We start from the raw sequence: 15,785 nt of genomic DNA on the forward strand, positions 1-15,785 counted from the left end.
CACTTCTCCAATGAGTACATACAGAGGGACCAGAGACACATGAAAAAATGCTCAGCATCACTAGCCATGAGAAACATGCAATTTAAAATCACAATGAGATATCACTTCACACCAGTCAGAATGGCCTTCATACCCAAATGAACAAACAAGTTCTGACGAGGTTGTGCAGAAAGAGGAACCCTAGTATACTGTCGGTGGGAATGCAGACAGCCACTGTGAAAAACAGTATGGATATATTTTGCCTGGTTGATATTTTGTTTGGAAGGTCTATCCATTTTTACAGCGGTGTATTAAAATCCAGTAATATAAGTGCATTGTTGTCTATATCTTTCTCAAAGGCCTCCAAGATTTTCCTTATATATTTGGGTGCTCCTATGTTGCTTGTGTATATGTTTACAATGTTTATGTCTTCTTGATGGATTCATTGAAATAAAGAACAAACTGACAGTAACCAGAAGGGAGGTGAGAGAGGGCTAATGGGGGAAAATAAGGGAAGGTCCACAAAAGAACATATATAAAGGACACATGGACAAAGCCAAACTTGTAGGTTCAAGGGTGGAAGGCCTGGATGGGTGGGGCAGGGGGCCATGGTGGAGTGAAAATGGAGAGAACTATACTTAAACAATAAACACACACACACACACACACACACACACGCACAGTATGGAATTTCCTCTGAAAACTAAAGATGGAACTGCCTTTCAATCCACTAATACCACTACTGGGACTATACCCTAAAAATTCTGATACACCAATTCAAAAGGACCTATGTGTCCTAATGTTCATAGCAGCATTATTTACAATAGTCAAGAGCTGGAAATAGCCTAAGTGCCTATCAGTAAATGAGTGGCTCAAAAAATTCTGGTACATTTACAGGATACCACAAAGTAGAAAGAAAGGAACTCTTATCCTTTGTGACAGCATGGATGGACCTGGAGAGGATTATGCTAAGTGAAATAAGCCAGGCAATGAAAGACAAATATCATATGATCTCATTATAAGTGCAACCTAATCAACAAAACAAGCAATTGAGCAAAATAGAAATAGAGACCTGGAAAGAAAGAACGAAATGACAATGACCAGAGGAGAGTGCAGAGAGGGAAAACAGGGTGACCAAAGGGGAAATGGGGAATAGAGGGGGAAGTCCCCATTCCCCCTCTATTCATGGTGAACAAGAATAGAGGACTCATGGGCATGGGAAATGGGGGATTGACTGTGGGAGTAGGGGGTAATGGGGTAGATGAGAGCAATGGGGAAAAAGGTGGAACAACTGTAACTGAATAAATAAATAAATAAATAAATAAATAAATAAATGCAAAATTTTGGGAAGTCTTATCAAAATGTTGAAAACCCTTAGCCATGTCTGAGCAAGTCAATTCAACTTGATACAGCTACTGGTATATTTGTTAAAGATTATTGAACATCTATATATTTTGAAATAACATGAGTATAATCTCAGTAGTGGAATTGCTGGGTCAAAAGGCAGTTTCATTTTTAGCTTTTTAAGGAAATTCCATACTGTTTTCCACTGTGGCTGCACAAGTCTGCATTCCTACCAACAGTGTACTAGGGTTCTCTTTTCCCCACAACCTGGCCAGCACTCATTGTTTGCTGTTTATTAGTGATGGTCACTCTGATTGGTGTGAAGTGGTATCTCATCATGGTTTTAATTTGCATCTCTCTGATGGCTAGTGACGCTGAGCATCCTTTCATATGATCACACCCATAAGTGGAACCCAATCAACAAAAGAATCAAGTAAACAAAATATAACCAGAGACATTGAAATAAAGAATAAACTGACAGTAGCCAGTGGGGAGGTAGGAAAGGATAATGGGGAAGGAAGGGGAGAGAGTTGTCAAGAACATGTACAAAGGACACATGGACAAAGCCAAAGGGGGGTAGGATCAAGGGTGGATGGTGGAAATTGCTGGGGCCAGGGGGAGTGGTGGGAGAAAAATAGAGACAACTGTACTTGAACAACAATAAAAAAAAGTGGAAAAAAAGGCTCAACAGGCCTTCCAGCTAGATAATTAGTAATGTAAACAAGGTTGAGATAACTAAAGAAAAAAGTTACTCTTAAACCTTAAACGAAGGACCTTAAGTGTCTGTAGTTGCCCTTGCCTGCCCCACAAAAATTAGTAATTCAAGTTATGTGTATGGTCTTGATGTAATAATATGTGTTTGTCTGTATATTACGTATTATGTAGTTTTTTTCTGCCTACTGATGACATTACTAGGGTGTAATATTTTATTGGGCTAAAGACATTAAATGCTTACATAAATTTAGCAGGATCTTGTGGTCTGTCCAAAGTATTTAATATTAAAATAGGTTTAAGCTTGATTGATATCTTTTAAAGTCATTTTTTGTTTTACCCGGGTTTACAAAAATATATATAATTTTTTAGTTAAGTTTGTCTGGCAACCTTCTCAAAGTTTAAATTTTAAGAGATTTTTTTAACTGAGAAATGACTTTTTAGTTATTCCAATGGGCCCAGGTATCTTTCAAAGATTATTCTCTCTCTTTATAAAAGAAATGTTTTTAACTAATTAGGCCTATTTGATATGCTTGAAATTACATGGGAAGTTTTGTAACAATAACAATAATAATAACTATAATATTAATGACATGGTCTATTTATATTCATATTTTTTATTAAAATTGATGTTCTAAAAATTTCAGCCTTCCCTAGAGAGCAACTTGCAAAGGTGTAGAGATAAATACAAACAGGGAGTTCTCAGGAATTACAGGTGTCCTGTCAGTGACACCAGACAAGCGGAGAGGGATGGTTCCTGATGAGGGTTACTAGCAGTGATTCTCTGGGTGTCCTGGTCCACATATTGGGAGTGTATGAATTGTTTCCAATATCCAATACACACTTTCAATAAGCCATGTGCATGTTTTAAAATCTCACATAATATTTGTTTATGTATTGAAATTGTGTGTTAAATCTAAAAATGTGGGCTTATATTTTTCTTTTATATAATTTTACAATGACTATTATTTACCAAGAAATTGTTATCTTGGAATGTTATATCTTACAGAAAAGCAAATGTATTTTTTATCAGTTGTATTATAATCATATCTATAACCATGTCATTTTTTTTATTTATACAATCATTGTTTTACTATAATACATTTGCAAATGTGTTATATCTTTAGAAAGATCCATTAAAAGGATGCTGTCTTACCCTAAATGATAGGTTTCTAAGCAGGTCGTATCTTTGAACTAGATGAAGATTTATAGAACTCTAAGAAATAATTGAATTCATAAAAATACTGGAAAATAATCAGGATAAATGAAAAGTTGGTATGTGACTGAATGAATGAAGATAATTATTATTCTTATAATTTTGTTCAAAATATTGCTGATATTTAAATATTTTTGTTTTCCAAATATAAGAAAAACTAAAAGGAGGCATTCTGCATTATTATCAAGGGCACAATAGCTTATAGGAACAGATTAATCAGTAACATTCATTTCACAGTATACTCCTGGAATACAAAGACTTCAAAAACCACAACTTACAAGTAGGAGATTGTTGTCCACTGGAAACAACATTAGTTAAAGACTCTCTCCAACATTGTTGGAAAAGACCTTATCAGGTGTATAACCATGAACAGATATCTGCCATGTCTCTGATTCTTGCCTCCAACTACAGCAAAAATCAAAGACTTCTCAAGAATAAGAAGAAACATACATTAGGAATAGACAACTATCCCAAGAGACCAACAAGGCCTATATACCTACAAATTGATGTTGAGCCTTATTTACTTATTTGATTGTTTTTACCTATCTGCTGATACTAATAATAATTATACTTGTTTTTATGCTTTTTTAAAACTTTATGTACATAGTTTGTTAATAGTTGCTGAAGATGTATAGGATATCTTTTGTATTACCAATAATACCCTTTTTTATGATTTCTCTTTTGAAATTTAGAAGAGATGCTATTCTTACCAAGCAGACAGAGCCCCATCTGTGTGGCACCTTGGTGAATGACCCAACAATTAATGCTGGAAGGAGCAGATCTTTACTTACAATGTTCCAACCTTGGAGGGGCTCAGAACACCTCATCTTGGAGCCCTCCTTTCCCATGAGACCCAGCACTTCCCATGTTCCCCACCAGGCTGCTGCCCAAGAGCATCCCAAAAGTTTCCCATGTCCTTATCTGTACAGGATCTGGAATACGTTGCCATCAGCATCCACATATAGTGTAAAATGAAGCATGCACTGTGTTAACTCTGGATCATGGTTGAAACTCAGGAAAGGCACAAATCTTAATAGTTGGGAAAATCCAGGTCTAGCAGGTCAGGATCTTAAAGTCTTTTGTGGCTCTGGAGTCAGCTAGAGCAGGCACAATCACAGCAGCAGCATCTCCTTTCTTAAGAGTCCAGGCCACATAGCTTCCTTTTCACTGTAAACCACATAGTTAGTTGTTTATTTTTTCCTTTGCACTGCTCCCTTTCAAACCATGTGGCAAAAATCCCTTACTACAGACATGTCTCTTCCCTCGCTTTTACTCCCTGCATGGCCAAGAGACCTTCTCCTTCCCAATCTGCATGGCCAAGAGCAGAGAGAAAATGGCTGTTGCACCTAGTTTCAATCCTTCCACCTCCTCCATAACCCCATATCTGACCCCTCCCACAAAGGGATACATCTGCCAGTCATCCAGTATCTTCTGCCTTTCTCTAACTGACATTGTTAGTCTGGGCATGTGTGGCCCTGTAACACTGAGGAACCACCTCTTCAAGCTCCTCTGGCTACATCTGGAGTCAAAGCCACACCCATTTCCCTCTCCCTGAGAGGGTAGGCAAGCTATTTAATATGACTATGATGCTGGTCAATGGTTATTGATTTGCAAATACCCCTCAAATGGACTGTCTGCTTCTTCATACACCAGCCACAGCTGTGGAGGCGAGGCTTGGGGATTTTGTTTCTTTTTTTGTCTATATTCCCAGGGGCTTCTCATCCTACACTGCATTCTGAACCTTGTTTCACACACCTTACACTATTACAAAAGGAAGGAAAAGGATATGTATATTTTTAAGAGAAGTTAAAAGGAAGTCTTTTGTCTTAATAAGTTCCTTATTTCTGAATGAATAGAGACAAACTAAGAAAAACAAAGGCAGTTGTAGAAAGTTAGTGAAACAGGAATATTAAGAAAGATATTTTATATATAAATGCCACAACTTAATTATGGGAATGTGTTCATCCTCTAACCCAGCAAATGCTACTAACTATATTAATACAGATGGAAGCTGAAGTAGCTATAAAAACATGGCCCATTATAACTGCTGCTGAAGGACAGGAAATTTACTTATGAAACTCTGTCTTCCTGGCCTCTGGAATTTTAAATGATAATTGTAATTTACATCATTGTGTTCTTATAGCCTTGGCTCTGATTAAAACTCAAGGTTATAGCTTCTAATTGTACAACTAGTAGGAATCAGATTAATAACAACACCTGAGTCCTCCTAATGGGAAATAAATGGGCCATAGAAAATAGGAACTCATCTTCTGGTCAGATTATGAAACTGAAACTATGTATGGAGTGCCCTCAAACTATTAATGTTATACTAGATGTAAAATATGGAGAATGAGACAACAAAACCTGGATCATGACTGCTTACAGATTAGACATGGTCCAAAGTGTTTTTCCCAATAAAGGCCCATTAGACCTGAATGCCTCCCATTTACTTGTCTTTCACTCTGGAGAAAAATTCAGTCTTGACTTCTATTTAAGTTGCAGTTTTGCCTGATTCCCAATGGTCCATTGTTCAGCAAGATAATTGCTGACATTGAGAATTCCTAGGAATGAGCCTTCCTAGCTCTGTGGGACCTCCTTATCCAACCAAAAAGTTGGTTATCATGTATCCTTTGTATTGATTTATGACCAAGAGGGGGATGTGTGGACAAAAAGGGGCCACATAGTATCCTGATAAGCTCAGAGGAGGCCTACATTGTGGCCTTCTAAAGGCATAGACCTAAAGTAACCACATAAGATTGTCTGAAATTAAAACTTTTTAACTAAAAGCAGTTTGTAACAGGAAATCAAGTTCTAGGCTTGAATCTTCCATGACAAAAGTCAATTTTTACCTTAAACTCCCCTATTGTCCTTTTTGAATCTATGATAACATACCTTTGGAGTGTCAAGGTAATTTCCCTTTTTCTGGACCTCTCTGGGCACAACAACCACACACCAGAGCAGACACCACAAATCCTTTCATTGTTATTGTTATCATGTTAATTGTTGACTGTTAACCTGTACCCACCTATGTAAAAGAAGTATGTGTCCATCACATTACTTTTTATCCAATTCCAGTACTTTCTCTACTTTTCTTTCTTCTGCCTCCTCAATCTATCACCAGTGGATTCCATGTAACTCATGCCTCCTCTTTTGATTGTAAATGTATTAAATGAGGTGCAAAACTGCCCTATTCTAGAGCATTTCCTTCACTCTTTGAGGTTTTGCTTCCTGGAAATTGTTATAAGTTTGGCACAAATAAACTCATAAAAATTCTCGACAGGTTTGAACCTTTCTTACACTGACAGACTTAATCAAAATTAAATCTCAAATTTATACAAGGGAATGAAGAAAACCGGAAATGGGATATATGTGAGAAAATATGAAAGACTTTTGTTTTTCTGGTTTTTTTTTTAAATTTTTAAAACAAGGCAATCAACTCTTAAGTAGAAATAGCAATTCCCTCTATGACTAGTTTTTATGGAATAAAAGTGTATGACAATAGTGAAAGATAAAGCCAGGGTCATTTGTTATAATGACGCCATTTGTCCAGCAGTTCTATGACCTTGTTAAACATGACTGCCATTTTACTCTTCTGAGCTTATGTCCTCAGGACTGAAAATTATTGGAAGGAAGAACAGAATGTGACTAACCAACCTCCCTGTGCCCCAAACCACAGACAAAAGGTAACATTGGAGCAGATGCAGCTTTTGCAAAACCAGCCAAAACCTCCTGTGTTGAAATGCCTCTAACAACCCAGGAGGCACACAAGAGCAACCTCTCCCCACTGTTTTATAATCCAACTGCAATCCAATAAAAACTCAAAGCCCATACATTTTGCTGCTGGTGCATTTCTCCATATTTGCTGGCCCCTTTCACTCTTGGAAAGGGAATAAAAATTTGGCTCTGCATTTTCTTCTCTTGTGAATTTTTTCACAGCCCACATCATCAACCACTCTAACATTTTCATGGCCTAAACAGGTACATTCTCTATTCCTACCTCTCCTGCACATCCTGAGACTAGTGACTAAGGAAGCAGTGGATAGTGAAAGCTCATCCCAGGCTTACCTCACTAACCTTGTTTCTGTGAGGTTTTGAGAGAGGATTCTAATCCTTTTCCATCTCTTCAGACTCTGGATAGCCTCTCCTCACCCCCTACATGGCCAATGATTGGTAAGTCTCTCTGCTTCTTGGAACTAAAACACTTGCTTTGGTGAAAGTGATAGCTTAGCCCCCAGTCTTGTTGTCAGAAACCCTGAAGCCAGGACTATCACTTTCCCAAGGATTCAGCCATGAGGAGTGCTTCCTGGCTGTTTTCCTCCTGAGTTCAATTGCTCTTGGGCTCAGGGACGCCTGACTCTGAGACAGATATTTGTGGTTGGTTTGCCTTCAGGTTTGCATATGCTTGACTCCAGAGGCAGATCCCTGGGTCATTTGAGATGGGGATTCCCTTCTCAAACCTTCTCCTCCCTCTATTCATTCTCATCTCTGAGGTAGTCTTCATGTTTACCATGGGCAACACTCATTAGAACCTGCCCAAGGACTCCCTATTGGGGTGTCTAAAGAACTCAAAGGCTCTGGGACTTACCAACCTCAAGACCAAGTGTTTGATTTTCTACTGCAACATGGTCTGACCCCAATACAAACTGTGACCAGGAACTCTGGCCCATGAATGGATGTCTTAACTCTAATACTATCCTCCAACTTGACCTTTACTGACACCATCTCAATACCTTACTTAATTTTACTTCTCAAGAGGAAGAGACAAGATTTTTAACCTCAGTGGAGATTCAGGCCTCCTTCTCTTAATTATGCCTTTTCATTCAGATGTTTCTCACTCATAACTTTCTCCTCCTTTCTCTGACCATTTTATTTCCATCTCTACCACCTACCCCTTGTGTCTGTCTTGCTACAGAGTAATTGCTATATTTGTTTTCCTGTAACTACTCTGTAGAAATTACTCTTAGGCACACTAATCCCACAAGGCCATTATCTTTTAATCAATATTACCCAGAAGGGGTGATGGTATTCCTTACTGCCTAAACAAAGTCCAGCATTCAACTCCCATTTTTTTCTTCCTTCCTTCCTTTTTCTCTCCCTTCCTTCCTTCCTCTTTTTTCTTTCCTTCCTTCCTTCCTATTTATTTATTTATTTATTTATTATTTATTTGTTTATTGTTGTCCAAGTACACTTGTCTCCATTTTCACCCCACCACAGCCACTTGCCCCAACCAACCCCACCACCAACCCTCAGATTTACCTCATTTGGTCTTTCCATGTGTCCTTTATACATGGTCCTTGATGGCCTTTCCCCTATTTCCCCCAATTATTCCTCTCCCTCCTCTCTTCTGGTTACTGTCACAATGTTCTTTATTTCAATATCTCTGGTTGTATTTTGCTTCCTTGGTTTTTTTTGTTGATTAGGTTCCATATATAGGTGAGATCATGTGGTATTTGTCTTCACTGCCTGGCTTATTTCATTTAGCATAAAGCTCTCCAGTTCCATGCATACTGGAGCTCCTTCTTTCTGCTCCATGGTATTCCACTGTGTAAATGTACCACAGTTTTTTGATCCACTCATTTAGCTCTGGGCACTTAGGTTGCTGCCAGCACTTGGCTATTATAATTGTGCTGCTATGAACATTGGGGTGCATAGGTTCATTTGAATTGGTGTTTCAGGATTCTTAGGGTATCATTCCAACAGTGGTGTTACTGGGGCAGTTCTATTTTTAGGTTTCTGAGGAAATTCCATACTGTTTTCCACAGTGGCTACACCAATCTGCATTCCCCCCACAGTGTACTAAGTTTCCCTTTGCTCCACAATCTCACCAGCACTTGTTGTTTATTGATTTGTTTATGATGGACATTCTGACTGGTGTGAAGTGGTATCTCATTGTGGTTTTAATTTGCATCTCTCTAATGGGTAGTAATGCTGAGCATCCATTTATATGTCCCTGAGCTCTCCATATATCATCCTCGAAGAAGTGTGTTCAGGTCCTTTGCCCATTTTTTAATTGGATTGTTTGTCTTCCTGCAGAAGAGTCATGTGAGTTCCTTATATATTTTGGGGATCAAACCATTGTCTGAGGTGTCATTAGCAAATATATTTTCCCATACAGCAGGTTCCCTTTTAATTTTACTGCTATCTTTTTATCTATGCAGAAGCTTTTTATTTTGATGAGGTCCCATTTGTTTATTCTATCCTTTATGTCCCTTGTTCTAGTGGACACGTCTGTGAAAATATTGACATGTAGAGTATCTGAGATTTTCCTGCCTATGTCATTCTCTAAGACTTTTATGGTATTGTGACTTATATATAAGACTTTTATTCACCTTGAATTTATTTTTGTGTATTGTGTAAGTTGGTGATTGAGTTTCATTTTTTTGCATGTAGCTTTCCAGATCTCCCAACACCATTAATTGAAGGGGCTATTTTTATTCTGTTTTATGCTTCTGCACCCTTTGTTGAATATTAATTGACCATAGAGATTTGGATTTATTTCTGGGCTCTCTTTTCTGTTCCATCGGGTTATGTGTTTGTTCTTATGCCAGTACCAGGCATAAGATAACTGTGGCCTTGTAATATAGTTTTATAACAGGAATTGTGATCCCTCTTACTTTGTTATTCTTTTTCAAAATTTCTGAAGCTATTTAAAGTTGTTTTGGGTTCCATGTTAATTTTCAAAATGTTTGTTCTATATCTGTGAAATATGTCTATGGTATTTTAATAGGGATTGTGTTGAATCTATAAATTGCTTTCAATAGTATGGACATTTGGATGATATTAATTCTTCCAATCCATGAACATGGTACATGCTTTTATTTGTTTGTGTCTTCCTTAATATCTTTCTTTAGCATTGTGTAGTTTCCTGAGTATAGGTCTTTTACCTCCTTTGTTAGGATTATTCCTAGGTATTTTATTTTTCTTGTTGCTGTGTCAAGTGGGATTTTTTCCTTAATTTTTGTTTCTGATATTTCATTGTTGGTATATAGAATTGCCTTCAATTTCTGAACATTAACTTTGTTTTCTGCTGTTTTGCCACATTCACTTATTAGATCAAGTAGTGTATTCGTGGAGTCTATAGGATTTTCTATGCATATTATCATGTCATCTGCAAACAATGACAGTTTTGTTTCCTCCCTTCCAATTTGGATGACTTTTGGGTTTTTTTGTTTGTTTGTTTTTGTTTTGTTTTGTTGTGTTTTTTTTTTTTGTCTTACCATTTTGGCTAGCACCTTCAATACTATGTTGAATAGAAGTGTTGAAAGTGGATAACTTTTCTTATTCCTGATCTTGGTGGGAAAGCTTTTAGTTTTTGCCTATCAAGCATGATGTTGGTTATAGCTATCTCATATATAGCCTTTATTATATTATGGTGTGCTCGTTCTACTCCCACTTTGCTAAGTGTTTTTGTCATAAATGGGTGCTGTACCTTATCAAATGCTTATTCCACATCTATTGATATGATCATGTGATTGTTTACTTTCCTTCTGTTTATGTGATTTATTACATTTATTGATTTTTTAATATTGTACTATCCTTGCATCCCTGAGATGAACCCAGGGATGTATTTTGCTTTCTTGTTTGTTTTGTTGATAAGGTTCCACTTATAGGTGTGTTCATAATGTATTTATCTTTCACTGCCTGGTTTAATTCACTTAGCATAGTGCTCTTCACATCCATCCACACAGTCACAAGTGGTAGTCATTTCTTCTTTCTTTCTCCCACATAGTATTCCATCATGTAAATGTACCAGTTTTTCAATCCACTCATTTACTAATGGAAACTTAGGTGGCTTCCAATACTTGGATATTGTAAATTGTGCTTCTATGAACATTGTGGTGTATAGGTTCTTTTGAGTTAGTGTTTCAGGGTTAACTCTTAAATGTTTTATAAAATTCTCCTGTGAAATCGTCCCATCCAGGGCTTTAGTGCACCAGTTTTTTATTATTTCTTCAATTTCACTATAGCTTATATAACAGCTATATAAGCTATAGCTGTTATACCTTATAACAGCTATAACCTAGCTGTTATAGGTCTGTTCAGGCTTTCTGCTTCTTCTTCCTTCAGCTTTAGAAGATTATATTTTCTAGAAATTTGCCCATTTCACCCAGGTTTTCAAGTTTCTTGGCTTACAGTTCTTTGTAGTAATTTCTTACAATCCTTTGTCTTTCTGTGGTTTTAGTTGTAATCTCTCCTCTTTCACTTTTGATTTCATTTATTTGGGTGTTCTCTCTTTTTTTCTGGATGAGTTTGTTTAAAGGCTAGTCAATTTTGTTTATCTTTTTCAAAGAATCAGCTTGTGGATTTATTAATCCTGGGAATGGTTCATTTAGTCTCTATGTCATTTAATTCTACTCTGATCCTGGTTATTTCCCTCCTTCTACTTGCTCTGGGTTTTGTTTGTTGTTGTTCCTCCTGTTCTTGAACATGTAGGGTTAGGTTATTTGAAATGTTCCTATCTTTTTTATGTAGGACTGTATCACTATGAACTGCCCTCTCAGGACTGCTTTTGCTGTGTCCCCTAGGTTTTGGACTATTATTTTCATTTGTTTCCAGAAACTTTTTGATTTCCTTTTTGTCTCTCTATGGCTTTTGTTTTGAAGTATATTTTTTTTCTGATATGAGTATTTCTATCCCAGCTTTTTTTCTTGTCCATTTTCTTGGAATATTTTTTCCCAATCCTTCACTTTCAGTATGTGTAGGTCTTTTGTTCTGAGGTGGGTCTCTTGAAGGCAGCATATGTGTGGGTCATGTTTACTTATCCATTCAGATTCCCTATGTCTTTTGATTGAGGTATTTAATCCATTTACATTTAAGGTTATTATTGATTAGTACTTATTCATTTTCCCCTTTTGTACCAGTTTTCCACTCTCTCTCACTCTTTTATTTCCTTTTCTTACAGAAGTCCCTTTAGCATATCTTACAGTGATGGTTTCATGGAGGTGTATTCTTTGAGCCTTCTTTTGAATGGAAAACTCCTTATTTCACCTTCCATTTTAATTGAGAGCCTTACTGGGTTGAGAAGTCTTGATTACAGCCTTTTGCTTTTCATTACTTGGAATACCTCTTGCCATTCTCTCTTGGCTTGGATTGTTTCTGTTGAGAAATCAGCTGCTAGCCTCATCAGAGCTCCTTTGTATGTTACTTCTTATTTCTCCCTTGCTGCTTTTACGATTCTTTCTTTAGGTCTTCCGGTCAAAATGGAGGTGTAGGTAAACATACTGTGCCTCCTTGCACAACCAAAATAAGGACAACAAAAATTTAGAGACTAAATAACAACCAAAACTGACAGAAAATTGGACTGTATGGAAGTCCGACAACGAAGGAATTAAAGTAGGCACATTCATCCAGACCTGTAGGAGGGCCAGAGTCAGGTGGCCAGGAGGAGGTGGGGCACAGCAAAAAAAAGGTGGTGGCTGGAGGACCCTGGGCATGCAAAGTAGCAGCTGGTAGTCCCAGAAAGGCACCAGATTGTGGAGGGGCTTGGCATGCAAGGGGACTTGTGGAACCAGGTGGTCCCACATTCACGTGCAGATAAACCAGGCGAAACTAGGGATCGAGACAGACTGCGCAACCCAGGGCCCCAGTACAGGAAAGTAAAGCCACAAAACATTGATTGAAAACACCTGTGGGGGTTGAAGTGCAGGGAGAAACTCCCATCCTCACTGAAGAGACCCACAGGGTCCTAGAACATACACAAGCCCACCCACCTGGGAATCAGCACCAGAGGGGCTCAGTTTTCTTGGGGGATGTGGCGGAAGTGACTGCAATCTGGCAGAGAGTGGAGCAAGAGCCATTGTTCCCTCTCGGACCCCTGCCCCACATACAGCATCCCAATCCAGCCATGTGGGTTGCCCTGCTGGGTGAACACCCAAGGCAATGCCCCTCACTATGTAACAGGCATGTCAAGACAAAAAAAAATGACCCCAATGAACGAAAAGATCAAAGCTCCAGAAATAATACAACTAAGTGACAAAGAGATAGCCAACTTATCGGATGCACAGTTCAAAACACTGGTGATCAGGATGCTCACAAAATTGGTTGAATTTGGTTGCAAATTAGATGAACAAATGAAGGCTATGCTAGGTGAAATAAAGGAAAATGTACAGGAAACCAATAGTGATGGGGAAATGGTAATGATGAGGAAACTGGGACTCAGATCAATGGAGTGGACCAGAAGGAAGAAACAACCAAACAGAAAAGAAGGAAGAAACAAGAATTCAAAAAAATGAGGAGAGGCTTAGGGACCTCCAGGACATTTTTAAACGTTCCGACATCTGAGTTATAGGGGTACCATGAGGAGAAGAGGAAGAACAACAAGAGGAAAAGTTATTTGAACAAATAATAAAGAACTTTCCCAATATGGCAAAGGAAATAGACTTCCAGGAAGACCAGGAAGCTCAGAGAGTCCAAGGAAGTTGGACCCAAGGAGGAACACACCAAGATACATCATAATTACATTACCCAAGATAAAAATGAAGGAGAGATTCCTAGGAGAAGCAAGAGGTAAGGGGACAGTCACCTACCTACAAAGGAGTTCCCATCAGACATTCAGCTGATTTCTCAAAAGAGACCTTACAGGCAGGAAGGGGCTGGAAAGAAGTATTCCAAGTCATGAAAGGCAAGGACCTACATCCAAGATTGCTCTATCCAGCAAAGCTTTCATTTAGAATGGAAGGAAAGATCAAGTGCTTTCCAGATAAGGTCAAGTTAAAGGAGTTCGTCATCATCAAGCCCTTATATGAAACATTAAAGGGTCTTATCTAAGAAAATGAAGATAAAAAACATGTATAGTAAAATGACAGCAAACTCACAATTATTAACAACCACACCTAAAACAAAAGCAAACTAAGCAAACAACTAGAACAAGAACAGAACCACAGAAATGGAGATCACATGGAGGGTTAGTAACAGGGGAGTGGGAGGAGGAGAGAAGGGGAAAAGATACAGAGAATAAGTAGCCTAGATGGTAGATAGAAAATAGACAGGGGGAGGGTAAGAATAGTGTGGGAAATGTAGAAGCTAAAGAACTTATAAGGATGACACACGGACATGAACTAAAAGCAGGGAAGGTGGGTGGGAGAGGGTGTGCAGGGTGGAGGGGGGTGAAGGTGGAAAAATGGGACAACTGTAATAGCATAATCAATAAAATATATTTTTTAAAAAGATTCTTTCTTTGTCTTTAAAACTTGGAATTTTACTTGTGGTGTACCTTGGAGTACAATCTCTGGGTTCATCTTTATTTGGACCCTCTGTGCTTCCTGAACTTGCATTGTTTTTCAAGTTTTTCCAAACTGTCATTATTTTTCTGTCATTATTTTTTCAGTTTCCTAGCCCTTGCTCCTTTTCTTCTTCTTGTGGTACTCCTGTGATTCCACTGTTGTTGCATTTTGTGTTTTCTTGGAGTTCCCTTAAGCTATCTTTATATTTTCTTAATCTTTTTTTCTTTGTTCATCTTTTTTGTGTGTCTACTCTACCTGGGTATTTCTTTCTACTTTGCCCTCCAGCTCACTAATTTGGCGCCATATTTTGCCCAGCCTGCTTGTGATTCCTTCTAGTGTGTTTTTTATTTCAGAAATTGTATTGATTTCTTCCTGCTTCTTGTTTACAGTTTATATTTCCTTTTTCATACTGCTGTATTTCTCACTCAGTTATTTGTAGTTTGTCTGTGAGTTCTTTCAGCATCCTTTTAAACATTCTTTAGAATTCTATCTTTGATAGTTTGCTTTCCTTCATATCATTTAGCTCTTTCAGTGCAGAGTCTTCCATTCCTTTCAATTTCAGGTTCTTTCTTTGTCTTCCCATTTAAGTGACTCTTTTTGTTTGTTTCTGTGATTCTGCTTTATTAGCTGTGTTCTTTTGGTGAAATTCTATGGTATGAGTTCTATGGGACTCAATAATGTCATCTTTTTAATCTCCTTGTCTGGATGCTCTAGGGTTGGCCTTTTGTTCTGTTTGTGTGGGCTTTCTTGTTGTACTTGGGTTTTACCCATTGGTTCTTCCTTTATTGGCGGGTTCTCTCCTCTAGTGGACTTACTAGTATTCACAATTCCCACCTTATTTTGTATGCAGTCTGGGGCAGGGAGAAGGCGGAGTGGATTATGACAGTACAAGAGTATTCTATGTGAGTTAAAGTACCAACAAGTGGGGAACAGATAGGAAATCCTTTGGAGAAGCACAGCAATAACCGTAATATTTCATCCAATCAGCCACATTTTTAAAAAAGAGAAGAAGAAATGAGACTCTTGTTAGAAGGGAAAAAGAATGTGAGCTGACTCCAGGAAGTGGAATGCTTATGCTAGGTTAGATGGTAAGATACAGTAAGAGTAAGGGATAGAAACTTGGCATAGTATGTGAGAGAATGAAGTTAACTACAATAGTAATAAAGTCCAGGAAGATAGTAAAATGGACTCAGACCAAGGAAGTGTCCTGTGTGAGAATGGAAACAACAATAATATGAAAAGAAATATATAATCTGAATAAAATTAATCAAAAGTAAAAGACAAACAGTGTGGTGTTATAGGAATGCAAGTGA

Source organism: Phyllostomus discolor, chromosome 2, assembly GCF_004126475.2.
Source record: "Phyllostomus discolor isolate MPI-MPIP mPhyDis1 chromosome 2, mPhyDis1.pri.v3, whole genome shotgun sequence".
Taxonomy (NCBI): domain Eukaryota; kingdom Metazoa; phylum Chordata; class Mammalia; order Chiroptera; family Phyllostomidae; genus Phyllostomus; species Phyllostomus discolor.